This window comes from Dryas octopetala, chromosome 4 (assembly GCF_963921425.1).
Source record: "Dryas octopetala chromosome 4, drDryOcto1.1, whole genome shotgun sequence".
Lineage (NCBI taxonomy): Eukaryota > Viridiplantae > Streptophyta > Magnoliopsida > Rosales > Rosaceae > Dryas > Dryas octopetala.
In genome coordinates, this window is record NC_141369.1 from 11475622 (window position 1) to 11495618 (window position 19997).

At 36.9% G+C, this 19997-nt stretch overlaps 3 pseudogenes; all 3 read right to left on the reverse strand.

The window, feature by feature from the left end:
* Positions 1–1125: 1125 nt before the first annotated feature.
* LOC147286803 (receptor-like protein 2) lies at positions 1126–2755 on the reverse strand (annotated as a pseudogene).
* A 9009-nt stretch (positions 2756–11764) lies between these two features.
* Positions 11765–15118, reverse strand: LOC147286804 (uncharacterized; annotated as a pseudogene).
* Positions 15119–17598: 2480 nt separating this feature from the next.
* Positions 17599–19943, reverse strand: LOC147286805 (receptor-like protein 3 pseudogene; annotated as a pseudogene).
* Positions 19944–19997: the final 54 nt, after the last annotated feature.

Sequence of the window (19997 nt, forward strand, 5' to 3'; positions counted from 1 at the left end):
TTTTTCTTAGAAAATTGGAAGATAGTGTCATTTTTTTCCAAGTACTTGGCCCACGTGAAAGACAATTGCACATTAATTATATTTAGAAGATCACCAATTAGCATTTAGCAGACTCGTGTAGTACTCATTCAAAAACATATTATTTCCAATACTTTCGGTGACAAGGCTTCTGGCGATGGGAGTTGGGGTGGGGGAGGAGTTCTGCAAGTTTTTTTATTTTTTATAATTTTATTTTACTTAATATGAGGACTAAAATGGAAGTTTGAGTAAAAAAAATTATAGGATGGGTATAGTGAGCAATTTGAGGTATCAATAGAAGTCCGTTCCAAGATGGACCCATTCCTATACACAAAGCCCAATTGAAGCCTGGTTACTTGTAGCACCTTCAGCCAATTGGAGAACCTCATAATCCTCATTAATTTGGAGAAGCGATGCTACGTGAAGACCTTTTGTATAGGGTCGTTGAAACAGGTTCTGGAGGTAGTTAATTAATTTACCTTTGCTATGTTTGATTGTAATTAAATCTTTATGCTTATGCTTATGCTTATGTTTTCCTTTTGATAATTTTGTGAGCTTCTTAATGCGTTCCTGTTGGGATTCTTTGAATTGTTGTTGTGTTGAGCCTAGCAATTCCATGTTGGTTTATAGAATTAGAGCTAAATAAGATATATTATAGTACATATTGTTTATTAAACGATCCAATTTCCTTTTTAACATGTCTCCTCTATGTGTTGATATGTATATGCATGTATAAGGCTGACTTGGAGTATCTACATAATGCCTTGTTGCACCTTGGGGCTTATTCTGACAAGTGAAACTGGCAGTAGTATTTTGAGTAATTGAATGTTGACCTGGATGCTATTTTTGGGTCTCTTATTGTGATGTTTGTAACCAAAGCACTATATATATGTGATTCTCACATCACTTAGTTAAATGAAAGAAAAGTTATTCAGAAATTATTTCAATCTTTCATATTGCTCTTTTAATGTATGTTTGGTTGATCAGAATCTGATAGATTTTAATAATAATTAAGCTTTTATTGAAACTATTGTCCATATACTTCGTCATAATCAGAAAGTAGGTAGTATTATGAGAAAAACAGTGCATTACATTAGCCACAAAAAAAAAAAATGAAAATGTAAACCATAAAGTAGGTAGGTGCGATGTACCTTCTAATCAAGCCTTCTCATCATCACATAGTGCTTATCTTGTATATTGTCTAGGAATTGAAAATATGCATATCTCCACCTCCCCATGAGTATCAGAGGACCAACGACTGCCCAAAATCCTGTAATAAATCCAAGTGCAACGCTTATATAAAACCATGGAATCCGATGCGCACTGTCCACATCTTGGTTGTTCTTAGTATCTGCATCAATTTCACCAGTTGATCGACACTCATTTGGAAGTGGGGCACCACAAAGTTTCGGATTACCCTCAAATGCAGAGGCATTGAAGCTTTGGAGCTGACTGCTTATAGGTATTGGGCTCCGTTTGGGATTGTTGTGGAGGACCCAAAAGCTGTTGTGGATGACAATTCTTAATCACCCACAGCAGTTTTGGTGTTTGGTAAAAAAATGAAAAAGTGTTTTGTCCCACAATTCTCAACTTCCCACAGCAAAAATAGAAAGCAAGTTTGTAGGTGCTTTTGAAAGCTGCAGTGAATCACAGCAATAATGAAAATTTTATTTTACCCATAATACCCTTATTTTAGTAATTATAAATAGCCACAGCAGTTTTATATTACAATTTACCAAACACTTTCATACTATTTTTTGTACTCACAACATTTTTGAAAATATAATTTACCAAACATTTAACTGCTTTACTTCACAACTGACTTTACTTCACAGCTGCTTTACTTCACAACCGTTTTTTCTCACAGCAATCCCAAACTAAGCCTTGATCCTTCAAGATTATTGTAGGAGACATTGGTGAGGTTGGTGAGGTTGACAACTCTATCGTTAACGGATCCATAGAGCGAATTAAAAGGTAATGCAATTTCTTCAAGGTTGGTAGCATTATACATATCTTCTGGAAGTATTCCTGAGAGGTTATTGTAACCAGCACAAAAAATTTGGAGTTTGGAACACTTCCCTATTCCAGGAGAAATGCTGCCATTGAATTTATTGATGGAAAAATCCAATAGCTTAATCAAGGGAGAAAAATGGAGACAAAGAGAGGTTGGGATAGAACCTTAGAAGGTATTGTTGCTAACAATGAAACTAGTCAAATTCCTAGCTTGGCGGAAGAATGAAGACGAAATTGCAGCATGGAATTGATTGCTGGACAAATTCACTGTCCGAATATGAGATGGTAAAGAAAACGGTAGCTCTCCTGAAAGAAGGTTAGAGCTAAAATCAAGGATCTCAAGGCGATTCAAGGACAAGAAGAATTGAGTTTGATCAAGTGAACCATAAAGTGAATTGTGGGAGAGATTCAAGTGGGTGAGATGTGTGAGATTTGAAAGTGAGAATGAGGGGAAAGTACCTGCTTTGAGTTTTAGGCCTTTGGAGGGTAAGTGTAAATGTGTGACCCAACCATCCTCATTACAAGTGATGCCAGCCCAATTGCAACAATTAACGGAAGTCCGCGAAGACAAAGTGAGGGCGAAGGACAGAAGAAAGTTGCGTTCGGTTTGGTTGCATGCATATGCATGAGTATTAGTGGAAAAGAGGAAAGAGAATAAGATCGTGAGAAAGAAGCCATGAACCATTGGGTGATCTGCAGGCTGCACTAGCATGTTTCTTCGTGGATGTGCCATGTTTATATTTGATTTAGATTTCTGATCACAATTCACAAGTTTTATAAAGAGTTGGATGCAGAGCAAGAAAAAAGCCTTTGTTTTTTCTTTTCGATTTTTTGACTTGAAAATGATGCTTGATTAAACGACAAAAAATGATCACTTGCAAACTGAGAAATTGGCAAAGAATATTACACGAAGCAGCCAATACAAATTTGTTAAAGTCAGAGATTTCAGCTAATAAATTAGAAGTTAGAGTTAGCTGCTGTTAAGGTCATAGATTTGCAATTTAGACAGAGATTTGTAATTAAGGCAGATTCTTGACTTTGTGTGAGCTACATAGCTGTTTGTACAACTAAGAGTTGTTGAGTTTCTCCTATATAAACCTCCCATGAGGAGAAGAATAATAACACAGAATTACCCCAAAACATTAGTTTTGACAAAATTTTCCAAACCCCTCAGTACATCAAAATTTGAAATGATGAAGATTTAAAGAGTAAGAGATTCAGGACTCTTCATTGGGCTGATAATAGAAAGGTGTGGTTGTATAGTATGCAATAACTGTATTGGAGAATTTTCCTAAATTTCATTTTCTGCTTTTAGATGGCATCGATCAGCAGCAGCAGCTAGACACATCATATCAGCAACAGTCATTCAATCCAAGTTTTATGTTGTTTTCTTGTGTTGATGCTCAAAATTCGTCACGCGATCAACCCAGCCTCTGACCTCCACGTCAAGGCCTATATCGAGCACTACGTCACTCTCCTTCTCCCCTGCACACTAGGACAGAGAACACTAAGCGTAAGGGGGGCACCGGTGTGGTACCGGCCAAGGACCCTCCGACGCTCAAGTCAATAAACACACCTTGTTTCAGAGTATTCTAGAGAGTTAGGATTGCATATCATACCTGAGGGCAAGGGTCCCCTATTTATAGTGATTCTGACCGAGGTCTTCTAGTCATTGTTTGATTGGGATTCATAATAGCTTGCCGCCTAAGTTAACTTTAGGATAGGGTCATGACTCCTTGTTCAAGTAGAACACGCCTCCTCCTAAGTTATCTCTTGCGCGAGCTAGGCCTTCTAGCCAAGAAGCCCATCTACTCTACCCTAATTGCCTGCGAATCTCACCACCTGGGACTCTATGAGTCTCCAAGTGTCATCTTGGGCCAACACTAGTACCGAGCCATCTCCAGAGTACCCCACTTTCCCAAGGCGTCCCTTGGGGTGTGGGCCTATGAGACTCTCCTTAAAACGAAGCCTCGAGCCTAGATCATTGAGGCTTGGGCCTTCCTTGAGTGCCAAGGCTGAGCTACCCTTGGCCTCGCACGTTCATCGCACCAAAGCCCATTCATGCCTTGCGCTTCTATGATATTGAGTATTCATATCCATGGGGGCTAATCCACGGTCCATCACAGGCTACTAACCCGTGTCCTAAGCCGAGGTTAGTCTAACCTCGCTTCTTTGGATCACCAAGCCTCATTGGCCTTGGCCCATTGGTCGCCAAGCCCACAGTTAGGCCTTGGTCCCTGGGTCTCGAGTCCATTCTTGGGCCTCACCCTATTCACTAGACCTTTCGGGCCTATGAACACGTTTATAGTCTCTTGGACTTCTTTCCTTAACCCGTGCTTGAGAAAACAACGATTCGAACCCCATTTAAGCCTCATCACTTCCACGCGTAATTTTGCTGGATCAATATGGGTATCAACATCTTGTGAATGATTTTTCTTAAAAAATTGGAAGATAGTGTCATTCTTGAATTCCAAGTACTTGGCCCACATGAAAGACATTTGCACATTATATCGAGAAGATCACCTATTAGCATTTAGCAAACTCGTAGTACCCATTCAAAAACATATTATTTCCAATACTTTCGGTGACGAGTCTCTCGGCCAATGACAAGGCTTCTTGCTAAGGCAGGTGGGGGTGGGGGAAAAGTTCTGCAAATTTTTATTATTTTTTAATTTCTTTTTTAAACTTAACTCGAGGACTAAAATGGAAGTTTGAGGAAAACAATTTATAGGAGGGGTATAGTGAGTAATTTGAGGTATCCATAGAAGCCCATTCCAAGATGGACCCGTTCTTATACACTAAGCCTAGTTAAGTCAGCTTTTACCAGCCTGATATTCAAATTACACCTTGTCCGACGATTGCTGATTCGTTGTCGTTCTTGGCGACGAAGCCGGACTTGCCGACGCCGAAGAAGAAGATGGTGCCGAAGGACTGGAGGAGACTGAGCGTGAAGACCAGGGTTTGGGACAAGTCCAGGTGCTGGAAGAAGAAGTTGATTGATAGTGACAATCATTTTTTATTGTGAGACAGTAATTATTTAAATTACAAAAAATACTATATTAATTATCAATCATTGTTATTGTAGGACAGTAACTATTTAATTAAATTGTAAAAATACTCTATTAATTGTCACTATTTGACAGTGGCAATTAGCTTAGTTTAAAAAAAAAATAGTCCGTAATTTATACCACCCAATTATAGCAAAAAATTTGTTGCCGCACCCAGCCCTTACCCAACAAACCAGCCGCACCCTAAACACAGCCTACCAATAGTTTAGGCTTCATAATTACTAGAATTTACATCTATGCCATTAACCAAGCCCACAGCCCACAGCCCACAGAAACCGCAACCAATCCCATAGAAACTGCAACCAAGCCCACAAATTGCCAGAAGCCCACAAACAAACCGCACCCAAGCAAGTCCACAGGACAGCTGGAAGCCCAACCCCCCCAGCAGCCCAACCCACATCACGAAAATATCCCACGATCTCTCACGAAAACAGTTTCAGACCCTCTCTCCCACGAACAGTTTCAGAACCCATTTCAATTTTCCCCACTCCCTCCTCCAAGATTTCTCCTTCCATTAGAAAAATTTTTGGAACCGACTCCCTCCACCCACGAAAACAGTTTCAGAACCCATCCCCCTTCAACTTTCCCACTCCCCCCTCCAAGATTTCTCATTCCATCACTGAAAGAGTTTCAGACCCACTGCCCCCCACGAAAACAGTTTCAGAACCCATCCCCCTTCAACCTTCCCCACTTCTCCCCACCACGATTTCTCATTCCATTGCGAAATCATTTTCAGAATCAACTCCCTCTGAACTTCCCCCAACTCCCCCCCCCCCACGATTTCTGATTCCATCACGAAAGCAGTTTCAGAACCCACTCCCCCCTCCGAAAACAGTTTCAGAACCCACTCACTCTTCAACTTCCGCCACTCACCCCCCACGATTTCTCATTCTGAAATCTACTCCTTCTCCTACAAACCAACACATATATTAGCTGAAGAAACCAAAATCGATAACAAACATAAAGAATTTTTGCAGAAAAGGTAAGTGTACATAATTTTCTTCTCGGTATTCTGGGACATAAAAATTTGTGGGTATTCTGGATAAGTGTACTAATGTAACTATATTTGAATTGAATTTGTGTTTCTTATGCAAATTTGTTGGGTTCTAAAACTGTGACTACTTTCAGCAAGGTCACTAGTATATTCTAATAACTGTGACTACTTTCAAAATTGCAGGGTTTAAAAAATGGCAAAGGGGAAGCAAGCAACAAAACAAAACAAAGCACCGAAACATAAGGTAAAACGACAAAAAACAATTGCAACTCAATTTCTAAATAAGAACAGTTTCACTTAGTGTAGGAGGAAATAGTTTCACTTGGTGTAGGAGGAAACAGTTTCACTAAGTTGCATAATGTAATATGGTTTCGTGATTTGACTGATGTAGTTTCACCTAGTTTATGCAAGTTGCACAAATTTATGTAACTATAACCAAGTCTAGGAGGAAACAGTTTCACTTAGTCTAGGAGGATACAGTTTCACTTAGTGTAGGAGAAAACAGTTTCACTTAGTGTAGGAGAAAACAGTTTCAGTTAGTGTAGGAGAAAACAGTTTCACTTAGTGTAGGAGGAAACAGTTTCACTTAGTGTAGGAGGAAACAGTTTCACTTAGTGTAGGAGGAAACAGTTTCACTTAGTGTAGGAGGAAACAGTTTCACTAAGTTGCATAATGTAATATGGTTTCATCATTTGACTGAGCTAATTTCAAGCACATAATTGTTCTTGATATAAATTCACTTGCTATAAATTCACTATAATTATCCATTTACACATAAACAGTTTCACCATAATTATCCATTTGCATATGTTTACTTTACTTTACTATAAATGCAATGTAACTGAATATGGGACTAGGAAATGTACCTGGACATGTTTCTTATGTTTGAGTATACCTTGACATGTTTCAATTCATAGCATATCCTAATAAGTGTAACTGTTTAAACATTTATAGAGTCAGAAAAAATCACCAGTGAAGGACGCTAAAAGGAATCAAGGTATACAATATCGATCTAACCTGGTGAGCTTTTTGAATATCCTCCAAAGCATCAAGCCTAGTCTACAGCAGAAGCATCTGGACAAGTTAAAACAGACTCCTTTTTAGACTTTTTTCGATGCCTGCAACAGAGGATTAATAACAAAGAAAGAGCACAGGAAATCAGACCAGCAGATCCACCAAATCCTCAGCTTGTATGACACAAGAACACACAAATTCAAAATTGGGGGAAGATTTGAAGCAATTGAAGTTGAAGATGTTGCAAAGATGTTTGGGTTGCCAAGTCATGGAAAGGAAGTACAAATCGACAACTATGGCTGCACAAGATGTGATTCAAGTTTTGTAAAGAGATATTTCAGTGAAGACATAAGAGTGACCAAAAAAGAAGCTGAAAATGCACTTACAAAAGCCCTTCAAGCAGACAGAACGGATGATGTGGTGAGGCTGATTGTTATCTTGATGTTAACTATCATCTTCTTTGCAAATTTGGGGTACACACTTGCATGGAATTTAGTCTCCCCGATAGAAAACATCAAGAAAATGAAATCGTTTGCATGGGCAAGAGCCATAAGAGATTTCTTGAGAAATAATTTGAGGAATAGTCCACAGGGCAGTTCTGTCAGTGGATGTGTTATAATGATTTTGGTACGTAATTACATTTTTCTGTTTTTTATTAACATTATTTTACAATATGTTGATATGATTGTAACTATATCTTTATTTATTGTATCTTCACAGTATTGGTTTTGTGAGAAAACTAGAGTTATAAAACCAATAGAAGGAAGAGAAAACATGAGTCCAACAATTGTAAAGTGGGACTTGTTGAAATTGATTGCAGCTTTGAGAAAGACAAAACTTGCAGATATAAAGGTAAAAATTTCTATTCTAATTAAGCTGTAATTGTATTATTAATATACTGAAACTGTTTTCTCAATGATACTAACACTAATGTAAATGTGCAGTTTGCAGAAGAAGATGTTGACAGTAGTAATGAGGATGATGATGATGATGATTTTGAAGAAGACATGTCATTAGTACAAATGGTAAGTGAAAAAAACATTATCTATACTGAATCTGAAATTATTGTATTGTAACTATTATTGCAATACCTTATATTGCAACTATGCAGATGGCAAGAAAGAACTTAAGGATCAGGCGAAGAAATACAAACCAAGAGGGTCCAAAAAAGAAACACAAAGTACTGGATGAGGCTGCAGAGAAAGATGAGGGAAAAAGCGATGGTGAGGAAGGAAGTGACGATGAGGAAGAACAGCAGGGTGGACACACTGAAACTGAATCTGACGAGGAGGATGAGGGAAAAAGCAATGATGAGGAAGGAAGTGAGGATGAGGAAGAAGAGCAAGGTGGAAATACTGAAACTGAATCTGATGAGGAAGAACAAGTGGATGACACTGCAAAGGGGAAAAATGACAACAAAAAACAAGAGGAAAAGAAAGATGAGGATGAACCTGTAGAAGAAGAAGATGAAAATGAAGAAGAAGGGAATGAATCTGACAGCAGTGCAACTGAAACTGAATCTGATGCTGCAATTGAAAATGAAGATGTCGAAGGTGGAGACCAGACAGGCGGCAATGATGTTTTTCGAGACATTGTTGGCTCATTGGAAGATCATTATCTGAGAGAAAGGGAAGAAAATTATAGGCAAATTAAAGTTCCACATGGAGTCGAATATCAAAGAATATCGACTCAAGAAATGCTGGCAGAAGAAATGACTGAGAATGAGGAGCTTACACGAGAAAGGAATGATCTAAAACATCAATTCAACATGCTGAAAGAGGAAGCTGACAAACTTCGTGAACAGTTACAGGAAAAAAATAGAGAAAATGAAGAACTGAAGCACATGTTGCAATTTAAAAAACAACAAAATTCTGAAGTTGAATTTCAGATGCAAATGTTGCATGCTACAAATGCATCTCTAAATGAACATGTAAATGGATTGAATGAACAAGTGAAGGGAATGAGTAATGACCTTTTGGCAATAGCGACTGAGAACTGCAGCCTAGAGCTTCAGATCAAGAACCTAGAAGACATCCAAAGTGAAATAATCCACATCAAGAACGAATTCATCAAAGAGGTAGAGTTCTTGAAGGAAAAGAATACTCCTGAAACTCCCTGCCAGGCATTAAAGATATCAAATAAGCATTTCATCCAAAACCTGTCAGCAATATTACGGATGAAACAAAGAAAGAGGAAGAAGTTGGAGTACCCTGAATTCGATTATGACTGTGGAAAGAAAAAGACAAGGACCACCATCAAAACTGCCGAAGTTGCAATGCCAATTTCACAAGTGGGTCCTGATGATGTTGAGGAACTCGACAACACTCAAACCACTGAAACTGTTGAAACCACTGCAACTGTTGATTCAGCAGTAGTAGATCAAAAGAGGAGAAAAATCCCATGGGGCAGATGTGCAGTGTACAAGATGATGGAACCTGAATTGAAAGCACAAATCATATATTACTGGAAAGAAGCTGAATTTGAGTAAGTCAAATAAACTCCATCTTTTTACATATGAAGTTTCAGTGCAATACTAGACTGAAACTGAATCTTCACACTGCAATTGAATTTATACTGTAATTGAAATTGTTTTCTTTATCAAACAGTGAATTCTTTTGGTGTGGTAAACCTGGATGGACAGTATCACGCGAGGATGTGGACCAGTTGATCAAAGAGCATGATGTGGCAAATACTGTAAGATAAAAGCATGAAAGTAACACATGCTCAATTTCATTCTTCTATACTTCTTATACCTTAAAATACTAATTTCTAACATTGAAATTCATCACAAAACATAGGTTGTCGACTCATATAATCACATATTGCAAGAAGAGCTACAAGAAAGTGGTACATTCATTTTCAGTACTTATGCCTGGGTAAGAACTGAAACTGCATTATTTATTTCTACTATTAATTCTAAATGTGTATATGTATGCTTTATCAAATTCAAATCTATTTTTCTTGAGAACATCAGAGATTTTTGGAAGAGAAAAACGACAATGGCATCGTTGGATTCCTTTTGAAAGAATTGTTGCAACGCTTGCCAAAATATGACAAATTCCTGTTTCCTATGCTATCTACAAAAAAGAGCCACTTCACACTACTTATGCTTGACTTGAAGAATAGAAAGTGGATGCATTTCAATTCCCTCAGATCAAGTAATGTGAACGGAAGTGATGTATGCTTTGAAAATGCAAAGTATTTGGTAAGAAACAAACAAAATGTATATTAACATTAAATTACACTAACATATGATTCATTCAGTTACACTGACATATGTTGTCTTAAACATGCAGAAAGATTACGTGGATCAATTCCTCACAGAATCCAAAAAGAATGCTGCACAAGATTTAGCTAAAGGGACAAGGAAGCAGAATCTAGTGAAACAAATAGGTCCAATTTCCCTAAACCAGGCAAATCAACAGAAACTAGATGACTTATATCAAGTGCAACTGAATGAGGATGAGAAAGTAACATTGACTTGGCTGTTGGAACACAACATTGAAATGCCAATTGAAGATGACAACAACTGTCCCCAGCAAAAATCGGGAACGTAAGTATTATTACATATTTTAAAAAGTGCAAATATATATTTCAGAATAAAGGAATGACTGTAACTGTAAGTTTGACTGTAATTGTAACTTGTCTATTGCATAAATGATTGTGGATTCCTAGTCATGTACTACACAGAGCAAATTCAAAGGGGAGCTCCATTTAAGAACCCTTTCACAAAGACAGATGTGCAGAAATTCAAAATACAAGTCCTGAAGAAGTTCATGGATCATCCACTTAGCTGGTTGAACATATTGGGCAAAAAAGTTAAGAGACCAGAAGCCAACAACAAGTTTGATCATATCATGGCGAAATTCAAACATTGATAAAATGTCGAGACTTTTATATTTATAACTTGTATATAAGTAGTTGGTTTATTTCTGTAATTTTTGGCTAAATTCAAACATTGATCTAATTTCTTTAATTTATAACTTGTATATAAATAGTTCTTTTATATCTGTAATTTTTGTACTGTCTAAACAATTTCACTTTAAAAAAAAAAAAACTTCTTGATCATTAAGTTAGTGTAACTGTTAAACAATAACTAAAATTGGACACTAAAAGTAACTGAAACTGTATTTAAATGTTGTCAACTTTGCTTGTAGGAACAAAAAAACTCGCAATAACACCAACGCACTTGTCAACTTTTACAAAACAGTTTCTCTTGAAAAACAATTTCACTTGCAAAACAGTTTCACTTACAAAACAGTTTCACTTAAAAAACAGTTTCAGTTGCCATGTTCAAAGAAAGAGGCGTACGTCTTTTCAGTTTCAAGAGAATGAACAGTCTCATTGTTAATAAGCTATCAACTGGAATATAATATTTGTATCATAAGTCAGATAATAACATTCAACTGCAATCATAAACCAAAATCCCTAATAATACAAAATATTCAACTGAAACTATATCAAAACAGTTTCACCTTCGAAAATAATACTAAAAACAAGAAAACCAAACAGATTCCATTTGAAAATTCCAAAATCCAAGAATACAGGACTACATAATCAAAATTTCGAGAATCATCAATCTAATTCAATGTAATAATTCCAAGAAATCCTTAAATTCAATTTCATAAACTGAAACTAAACTACAAAAACAAAGAAATCAATTCCTCAAAGGAGCAGTACATGTTTTCTTATTATGGCCATCAACTTTACCACATCTACCACATTTAATAGATCTTGAACTGGCTCCAATAGACTTATACCTCGTTGATCTTGGTCTTCCAGGAGGCCTCTTTGTAAAAGGAGGAATAACAAAATCAGAAGCATCATAAGCAGATATCTCAATATCAGGAATGGGAAAAATTGCAGCTACATAGGAATTCATATAGTAACCAGATTTAAATTCGTCTTCAATGTAATCATAGACATTTTTACCCTCTCTTTGAATTGCTACAAGAGCATGAGCACAAGGGAACCCTTCAATTTTCCATCTACGACAAGTACAAAAGTTGGAGTTCAAATCAACTAAAACAGAATGTGGACCGAACACCTCATAAACAGAATCATATGATCGGGCAATCTTCCAATGCCTACCCACTTCCATATACTTCCTCAACATCTCATCCATTTTAGGACAAAGAACATTATGCCAACTACTAGCCTCAGTCCTTCTTTTGTCCATAGTTTCCATTATTTGAACTCTAATACCATACCATTTCAAATATAGGCAATGAACGAAACTTTAGGATCCAAAAATTAAAAGACTCAGATAAGCCATTTGCCATAACCCCATACCGATTACCTTTAAAAAAAGCACACGCCCAATGTTCAAACGGAATGCTCTCTAAGAATTTCTTAGCATTGTCATGCCCTTCTTTTTCCAAATCAGCCAAATGTTTGTAAAAAATCTCAACCGTTGGCGCATATGCACATTTCATGAATAAATTCAGAACACGTTCTCTCAAATATTTACCAACTACTTTCACAGGAAACTTATTTTTCAAATTTCCTACCAAATGAAAATAACAATATGCATGAGGTGGGGAAGGAAAAATACGGTTAACACCTTCTAACAAGCCAGGATTACGATATGAAATGAATGTAACTGTACGACCTTGGGGTGCCAAAACTTGATACAAATTTTCAAAAAACCAAGTCCAATTGTCTTCAGACTCAGAATCCACAATAGCATAAGCAAGAGGAAATATACCTACAGAAAAATAAATAAAACAAACAAAGAAAAAGCCGAAGTGTAACTAATAAAGCAAAAGAATAAAATATGATAATTTACGAACTGTAACTGAATTTGACTAAGATAAATTACTGGACTGAAGATAAATTTTACTAAGTCAAATAAACTCAATCTTTCTATTTTTTAACTTTCACTGCCATATTAGACTGAAACTGAATTTCCACAGAATTGGTACACTGAAACTGAACTACCAAAAAATTCGTACACTGAACTGAATTAATCTCTTTAGAGCCATATATAATTAAGTCAATTAAAAGTTTCAATATTACAAATACCTGGTTTGTCGGCATTTATGTTAGGGTTTAGCTACGGGATTTTGGGCTCCGCCCAAAATCCCGTAGCTAAACCCTAACATAATGCCTCCACCAAGCCCATTCTATACCCTAGGAGGAGATTGGATCAAAAATAGGGATTTATCCTTAAAAATCGAGGAAGGAAGCAACGGCAAAAAAAAAAAAAGAGTTGAAAGGTAAATGAACGAAATCAATAAACAACTGCAACTAAAAAAAGAAGACGTACCTTTATCACCATCCCTTCCATTTGCAGCAAGCAAATGACCCAAATACTTCCCTTTCAAAAAAGTTCCATCAACATGAACCATGGGAAGACACCATCTATATCCTTGAATACATGCAGAATATGAAATGAAAAATCTCAAAAACCGACCACTTGACTCATCCAACTGTAAAACACAATGTGTGCCTGGATTTGAAATCTTCACAGCTTCAACGTACCAAGCTAACTTTTGAAAAGAGGCCTCCTCATCACCATGAACAAGAAGCTTTGCCATCTCTTTACCTTTCCATGCATTTTGATAACTGATATCCAAACCATAGTTCAGTTTCAGTTCCTGCACAATGTCAATAGGTCTCAAAGATGGCTTCAAACGAAGCTCATCTTTCACAATTGATGATACAATTCGTGAACTCATCATCTTACCTTTAGTCTCACGAACAACTCCACGGCATGTATGCTGATTATTCATAGTACGAATATAGCAAAATCCATTTGCTCTACATAACACTGCATACACACGCCATTTACAACCATGTGAATTCTTCTCAAAACATTCAGCTATAATCCGATCTTTGTCATTCTTCGCATATACAAATTTGAATCCCATCTGAACAGCATATTTCACCAATTTCAAACGAAACTCAGCTACACCGCCCTCAAATTTTTGTCCAACATGATCAATATAACCTTCCCACTCTTTCGATAGATAACTTTTAGTTTCAGCAGTTCCAAAATCACCTAAATACTGATTCGGATCAATCAAACTCTCAAAGTCTTCAGAAGATGAACAACTTGCACCTTTCTTTCTTGTATAAGAGACTTCACTAGCACTTGTATCTTTAGATGATGTACTAGGAGCACTACAAGCAACATACTCAACAAGAACACCATCGTGATTCACAAGTATATCAACATATGAAAGTTTAAACAACGGCAAAGAAGCTAACATCAAGTGAACATCCATATCACATTCCAATTTGCAACTTTCAAGATCCGGTAAAGAGTAAGATAACCTAAATTGCCCTGCCTTCAAATGATTGAATCTCTTTATTACTTCACTACAAATCCATTCATAGGTAACACCGGAAAACAATGACAAAAGAACTGACTTACTGTCACAAGTAACTCTTGAAATCACACCAACATCCATTAAGCTGCATGATAAGAAAACATAAAACAAAAAAGTAAGTAAACACTGACTAACAAAATAAAATCAATTGAAACTGTTAAAACAAAACAACATAATCAGTATTGCAATTCAATTTCTTAATAAGTTTAGGAAATATCAGTTTCAATTTGTGACTTAAAATAAAACAAACAAAGAAAAAACACAAGTGTAACTGAAACTGAATTTCCACAGAATTGCTACAGTGAAACTGAATTTCAATATAATTGCTACAGTGAAACTGAATTTCAACAAAATTCCTACAGTGAAACTGAATTTCAACAGAATTGGTACACTGAAACTGAATTATTCTCTTTAAGGTTTTGAAACAGAATTGGTACTCCCAGAAATTGTTACTAAATCACTCAAACAAATTGTAACTAAATCACACACAGAAATTGTAAATCAATTGAAATTTATCCTAAATTCAACATAATCAACACACAAATTTATCCTAAATTCAACATAATCAACACACAAATTTAAAATCACTTAGTCAATTGAAACTCAATTTTCAAGAACTCACAGTAATCAAATTTGGTCTACTAAGCTCCGATGAAAACCTCCCGATCACAATCCGAAGAATCCGATAACAAGCTCGCGCAGGTTCAATTACTCCAAAATCCGATGAAGACCTCGCCCAAGAACAGAAAACACCCCGATGAATCCGATCCCAAGCTCACGAATATTCAAATCCTCACGAAGAGAATCGCATTTGAAGATGAAGAACTCACGATGAAGATTCAAGCTCACGATGATGAAGATTCAAGCTCAATGAAGATTCAAGCTCACGATGAACATCGCAAGCGCGAGAACAGGGCTAACTAAAAAAACGGTACGGTCATTAAACCTGTTGATGTAGGAAAACAAAACAGGGGTAAAACTGAAATATTTAAAAAATATGGGTCAAACTATTAGTTGACTAGGGGGTTTTGGGAGAGATTAAATGTCCAATAGGGGGTTGGGAAATAGTTTTATTAAGGGTGGAGGTTTATAAATAACCATGCTCAAACTTGGGGGTTTTAAATAGTTAACATAAAAAAAAAATATCCATGAAAAAAAAACATAACATGAATTTTATTTGTACAAAGTAAGCTTATTTATTATTCCAATTTTGTAGGTGCGTTTTTTTTTTTTGTATAAAAGGTTCTAAAATAGACTTTTTAGTAATTTACGAAAATTTAATATGTTAGTTCTGGTTAACCTCGTGCATGATAAGATCCCAAAGGGAAGAAAGAATGAAGAAAAAAAAAAAAAAAACCTTAGCAAAATGCTATTACAATTCTCAAGCTGGCTATTTAAAAGAGAAGCTAAAATGAAAACGGCTAACTTCTTGGAATCCTTTGGGAGCTTCTTGCACCAATTGACATACAGTGCTGCTATTTGCACACATTTTTTTTTTTTTCACACACTTTTCTCACTTCACACCTATTTTTCTTTTCAATTTATTAAATTTCTCATTACACATCCTTAATTTTATTAGAATACCCTCATTATCAGAAAATCAAAAATCAAAACCCAAAACCCAGCCACCCAATCCTCCGACCACTCAGTCCTTCCGCCGCCGGCGAGTTGGCTGCCGGCCTCCCTTTCTCTCTCCCCCTCTTTCCTTCATCTCTCTCCTCTGTCTCTTTCCCTCTCTCTTTGCTCTCCATTTTCTCTTCTTTCCTCTATCCCCCTCTTCTTTGTCTTCCCCCCTTTTCATTCTGTTTTCTTGTTTGATGCAGGGGATCTAATAACATGTTTCAATTTTATGTTATAAACATTTTTTTTTTTTTTTTTGTGTTCTGTGTGATAAGAAATCTCACCTTTTTATTAAAGATTAGAGATGCTACAAATTTTCTGCTTCATGAACTTGCTTTTCTGCAGATTCGAGATTGCTTTTCTTGTGCAATCTCAACCATTTTAGTTTTGGGAATTGCTTTTCTGCAATCTGCTTCTTCAGATTGCTTTGCTTTTCAAATTATCTCAAAGAATTTATGTGGGGGTTGAATGGATTGGGATTGTTTTCAAGTCTTAGATCTGTGAAGTCTTTTTTGGAGTTGTGGTGAGGACAGAGAGGGACAGAAGAGACTCAGAGAGAGAAAGGGAGAGAGGAGAGAAAGGGAACGAGTTAGACAGAAGGAGAGAAAGGAAGGGAGGCCAGCGGGACGGACCACCGGCAACAGTGGCGGCTGGTGGTTAGGACTTGGGGTGGCTGTGTTTGTGTGGTTGTCCTTTATGGTCATTTTATGTTAGGTTAAAATTGTAATTTACTAAAATAGAAGAGAAGGGTGTGCAAAAATGAAAAAAAAAAAAAAAAAAGTGCAAATAGCAGCACTCTTGACATAACTCATCCACTTATAGCCCAATAGAGACATCAGAGCAGTGGGCAATAGTAAAAACTCATAAGCAAAAGACAACCCATAATTATATCATGTAATTAGCCCATGATAATAGGCCCAATTATCAGTGCAGTTCGAGTGCTTGGTGTACTACGAGAAGACCTCATTATCAGGTCGTCAAAACGAGTTCTGAAGCCTGGAGGTTGTTAATTACTTAATTAATAAATTATTAATTCACCTTTGCTATTTTTTTATTGCAATCGAATTTTTATGCTTATGCTTTCCATTTGATAATTGTGCGAGCTTCATAATGCGTCCCTTTTAGGATTCCTTGAATGATTAAAAAGAATCAATTTTCTTTTTAAAATGTGCATGGGTAATTGTCGATATTTATGAAAGGTATATTTCAATTTCTGAATGAAAATGAGTTTCGATCTTCTGATAATTAAGAATGTGTGATTGGATTCACAATTTTTATACAAGATTTTTAATTTATACACAACTTGGCTTACCTGGTCGAAGCAACGCATTTTCATAAAATTGTTAAACTGGAGATGAATTATTAGACTTTGTTAGATTCATTTAAGTATGTTTTTGCTAGTTTCATTTAAGATGAAGAATATTCATAAAAGAAAACGAACAAAGACAATAATATGAGAACAAGATATGCTTTATTTCAGCCAAAAAAAAAAAAACTGAAAATATAAAATATAGATTACGTAAGTGCAATGTAGGTTCTAATGAAGGCTTCTCTTCATCCTGGTCATACGCACCGCTATGATCACATAGAGCCTATCCTGTACCTTATCTAGGAATTGGAAATATGCATATCTCCACGTCTTCTTGAGCATCAAAGGACCAACCACTCCCCAAAATCCGGTAATGAATCCAAGTGCAACAGAAATATAAAACCATGGAATCCGATGCGCACTCTTTACATCTTTGCTATTCTTTGTATCTACATCAACGCCACTAGTTGATCCACACTCATGATTTGGAAGTGGGTCACCACAAAGTTTGGGATTCCCCTCAAATGCAGAGGCATTCAAGCCTTGGAGCTGAGTGCTTATTGGTATTGGTCCTTCAAGATTATTGTATGAGACATTGAAATAAGACAAGAAATTAAGACTTGCCACTGATGCTGGAATTGTCCTAGACAAGTGATTCATGGAGAGATCCAATTTCTCCAAGTTTTTGAGGTTTGATATTTGGTCTGGAATGATGCCGGAGAATCGGTTGAAGGAAAGATCCAACCAATGGAGAAGCTGCAATTGGCCGATCTCAGTAGGTATGCTGCCACTGATGCTATTGTTCCGTAGGTATATGAATGGTGGGTAGTAAGACAAATAATTGAACTGTGCAATTCCACCCATACTCTGGTCGAAGATAGGCAATTCAAGATAATTATGATCTACTTGAGCTGCAATTTGTTTAGATACCAACATGGGTAGTCTGCAAAGTTCCTTTGGAAATTCACCTGAAATTAAGTTAGATGACAAGTCTATCGCAAAGAGCCTTGGAAGGTTCCCCAACCAACTAGGAAGTGACCCTGTGATTCTATTATCACCCAGTGTCAAGATCTCAAGCTTCTTGAGCTTATACAACCATACAGGTATTTCACCAGTGAGCCCACACTTAGCCAAACTCAATAATCTAAGATTTTTGAAACCATCATAATCAACCATGCCAATATCATTAGCTGTTGGCATTTTCTCCCCTACAAAATTTGTACCACATGATAGGAATACGAGACTTTTGCAACCCACTAATATCTTGAGTGCTCCTGTGACATTAGTCAGTCTGTTGGAAGTAAGGGAGAGGAAGGACAGAGATTTCAATGAAAGAATCTCAGGTTGTATTTGTCCCTCTAGATTGTTATAACTCAGTCGAATTGCTTTCAGGGACTTGCATGAGTAAAGACTTGCTGGAAACATACCAGTGAAGTTATTTTGCCCTAGGTCAAGTTTAGTAAGTTGACCAAGTTTGGAGAAATTAAGGGTGGAGAGGTTGCCTTCCAAGTTGTTGAATGCCAGATGTATTTCTAGAAGGCTTGTGCAATTCATCAAAGAAAGGGGCAAAGAACCTTCTAGATTGTTGAAATCAAGGAGCAAGAATTTCAACTTAGAGAGCTTCCCAAAATGGAGAGGAAGGACGCCACTCAATTGATTAGAGTAGAGGTCAAAGATTATGAGGTTGGTGAGGTTGACAACTCTATCATTAATTGCTCCATAGAGCGAATTAAAAGGTAATGCAATTTCTTCAAGTTTGGTAGCATTATACATATCTTGTGGAAGTACTCCTGAGAAGTTATTGTGACCCGCACGAAAAACTTGGAGTTTGGAACACTCTCCTAGCCCACGAGAGATACTGCCATTGAATTTATTGATGGAAAAATCCAAGAGCCTAATCAAGGGAGAAGAGTGCAGACAAACAGAAGTTGGGATAGAACCTGAGAAGGTATTGTTTCTGACACTGAAACTAGTCAAATTCCTAGCTTGGCGGAAAAATGAAGACGAAATTGCACCATGGAAATCATTGCTGGAAAAATTCATTGTCCGAATTCGAGATGGTAAAGAAAATGGTAGCTCTCCAGAAAGAAGGTTAGAGCTCAAATCAAGGATCTCAAGGCGATTCATGGACAAGAAGAATCCAGTTTGATCGAGTGTACCATAAAGTGAATTCTTGGAGAGATTCAAGTATTTGAGATGTGTGAGATTTGAAAGTGAGAATGAGGGAAAAGTACCAGCTGCTTTGAGTTTGAGTCCTTTGGAGGGTAAGTGTAAATGTGTGACCCAACCATCCTCATTACAAGTGATGCCCTCCCAATTGCAGCAATTAAAGGAAGTCCAATTTAAGGATGGAGAAGACAGAGTGAGGGAGAAGGACAGAAGAGCGGTGCGCTCAGTTTGGTTGCATGCATATGCATGAATATTTGTTGAAACCATGGAAGAGAATAAGATCATGATGAGAAAGAAGCCATGAGCCATTGGGTGATCTGCAGGGTGCACTAGCATGTTTCTTTGTGGATGGGCCATGTTTGTGTTAGATTTAGATTGCTAGTCACAAGTTTATAAAGAGTTGGAAGCAGAGCCAAGAAAAAAGCTTTTTTTTTTTTTCTTCTCTACGATCTTGACTT